This window comes from Nelumbo lutea, chromosome 1 (assembly GCF_056320005.1).
Source record: "Nelumbo lutea isolate HS-2025 chromosome 1, American lotus-T2T, whole genome shotgun sequence".
NCBI classification, from domain to species: Eukaryota; Viridiplantae; Streptophyta; class Magnoliopsida; order Proteales; family Nelumbonaceae; genus Nelumbo; species Nelumbo lutea.
This window is the reverse complement of record NC_142684.1, coordinates 163,239,228-163,242,228: the sequence shown is the minus strand read 5'-3', so window position 1 is coordinate 163,242,228 and position 3,001 is coordinate 163,239,228. Positions and strand designations below refer to the sequence as shown.

The 3,001-nt window shown below is 33.0% G+C and overlaps 1 non-coding gene across 1 annotated transcript; it reads left to right on the top strand.

Annotated features, from left to right (window-relative positions):
- The first annotated feature begins 2,043 nt into the window (after nucleotides 1-2,043).
- TRNAT-UGU (transfer RNA threonine (anticodon UGU)) lies at nucleotides 2,044-2,115 on the top strand. Its single transcript has one exon. It is a non-coding gene; the product is annotated as a tRNA-Thr (tRNA).
- The last annotated feature ends 886 nt before the right edge of the window (nucleotides 2,116-3,001 follow it).

The window sequence follows — 3,001 nt, the reverse complement described above, 5'->3', positions numbered from 1 at the left end:
AAAATGGCTAGTTATTAGCCTTGAAAGTGCATTCCCCTTTCCCGATGATGTAGTTGGTTTTTTCCCTTGATAGGTATCATGTGTACTAGGTGGATCTATTTCTCTAATCTCAATATCATCATCATTATCATTCATTCCACATTGTGCTCTAGTGTCAACAAAATTCATTGGTTGCTTTTCACTCCTTTTTTTGTCATTGATTTCATTCAACAATTGCTCCATTTTGAACCTTACATCATAGGGTACTTTACGACAAATTGCAATCTCACATTTCCTTTGGGCAAGATGTTGTTTCATCCTATTAATCCCTCCCCCTTCAATAGTCTTTTGACAATAAAGACATGTCATTGACTTTGATCCATTAAGAGGGTCAACTTTAAGGGAAACATGCTCCCAAGCAGAATCAGTTTTTCCCCTAACATTTGATGAAATAGACTCTTGTGATGGAGCTAGATCAGATGTATTAGCATTTGGACTTTGAGATTCTATCATCTTATTTCAATCAAAGAAACCCAACTCAAAAATAAATCCATTCATACAAACACAAAATATAAAATTTAAAACTTTGCATTGACTAAAAGAACCAACCAAAATGTAAAATCGCTCCATATAAACAAAAAATAATTAAGCAAATAATTAACCAAACGGTAAAATCACTTCATTAGAAATGAGAGTAAATTGCTTGCAAAAATTTAAGAAAAAATTTCAACATCTGATCATCATATGAAAATTAAGAAAAATATGCATATGAAAATTAAAAGCAAATTAAGCTAGATTAATTAAACAAAGAACTAAGCATATGATCATCAAATGAAGTTTGAGGGTTCAACAAGGCATATAATCAACAAGAAACTGATACAAAAATACAAGCAACAATTTTCTGCTAGTAAATCTATCAATTTATCGTCAGTTGCTCCTAATTATAAAATATAAAGTATTCATTAAAAGCCTCTGCCTAGTAGGTCCAAAGCAAAATGATGAACCAAATGAAGAACAAACAGGGGTTGATGAACCAAATGAATAAAAAAAATCAAAAAATCAATTAAGTCACAAAAAATAAATAAAAAAAATTATACCTTCAGGGTTTCACTACCGAGTGCCGGTAATGGTGGTGTGACAGTGGATTCACCGCCAGTGGGCTCAGCATCAGGCTTGGTCACAGGCAAGTTGCCGCTGCAAGCCTGCAAGTGCTGAATGCTGATTGGATTCACAGCCGTTGTAAGCCTGCAAGTCGGGCTTGGGCTCGCCAGTGCAAATGTTGAGCGTTGAGTGATGTTGCAAGCTCATCGGTCGTCGTCGGGTTGTATCACCGTCGGATGCCGAAGGTGATGGCCGCTGCAGGTGATCGATCGGTAGGGTGTGAGGGTTGAGAGGAGTGAGGAGAGAACTCGGGAAAATGGGAAATAACCCTAAAGCTAAAGGGAAAACCGAATAAGGATTTGAACTAGTTGGGATATAATGGGTATTTTATTTTTTATTTTTTATTTAAAACATAAAAAAAAAAAAATTAACCCACGAACCGCTACCTGGGTCGAACAGTTTAGCGGTCTGACCACCCGGGTCAATGGTTTTTTTTACTTTTCAACGTTTTTTTTTTTTCCAGTTTCTAGTAAAATTGGAACTGGATGACTAACCGGTTATTGATTTTTCCAGTCCGACCGTCCGGTCCAATCTGGTTTTGAAAACCATGGTAGTAAGTGTCCCTCCGAACGCCCAAAGATGGACACATAATTAGAACATTGACACAACGACTGAATACTTGCATTGCATTCTTCATGGAAAGAGTGAAATTGAACTCCATAATTTACTCGAAAGAGGCTCTTCTAATGATAGTGAGAGTGAGAGGAACATATGATATGAGGCCATTTGCCAAGGCCCAAACTGGTCCGAGACAATTGTAATGAAACAATGATGGCGATGATAATACAATAGAACACCTTAATCAATCCATCAAAAGAAAGAAAAATAAGGTAGGATTCTAGTGTATTAACTACCTTATTTAATAAATAAAGAGAATAGATAAGTAACTCAAATGTATTCGTTGCCTCTATAGCTCAGTGGTAGAGCGTCAGTCTTGTAAACTGAAGGTCTGTAGTTCGATCCTGCATGGGGGCAAGAGTATTTGTCTTTTTTACTTCAATTAACTGCGTTTTTATGACTTTATCAGTTGCAGTTCTACGATTTATCTTCTATGATTCTATCAACCATATTGTCTGTCGGACGATGAGACACGCCCAGCACAATGAATCGACGGAGTCCACGGGACTGGGAATGGTACTATGGTAGGTAACTAGCAGCAGATACTATACCGTATACCAGAGACACAGGTCAGGGCCTAAGCTAAGCTCCAGCCTCTAGCCGCTGACATCACTTAGAGGAATAAAGAATATATATATAGCGAAAATTAAATAATATAAATATATAATATAAGAGAATTGTTTTATATTGTAATCTTTTTAAGAATTAATAATTATTTATATTTTATATAATAATTTTAATATTTTTATAATATAAAAATAATAATAATTAATTTCATTTAAGGTTGTTCATCAAAATGATGAAACCAACCAATTGGAGCCAACTCGAACCTAGTTGTTTTGGTAATATGTCATTAACATTAATTATTAAAAGCAGTAATATGATTTGGTATTCAACTTTAGTAATTCTGAATTAATGATGAATATATAAATAATAGATTTTTATTTGAAGCTTTGGAGTTTTTAATTAATCCCAATATTAAAATAGTAATAAAAAATTAATTTAATTATTCATGAAAACAATTATTAATTTATAAATTTTAATATTCTTAAAATAATTGATAATTAATTAATTTTGGTAATATGTCGCTAATATTAATTACTAAAAAATGTAATATATTTTGGTAATTCTTAATAAAACATGGATATAAATAACAGATTTTAAGTGAATTTTGGTATTTTGTAATTAATCCTGAAAATAATTAATTAATGTTGGTAAACTATTAGTAAGTTATTGAAAATAA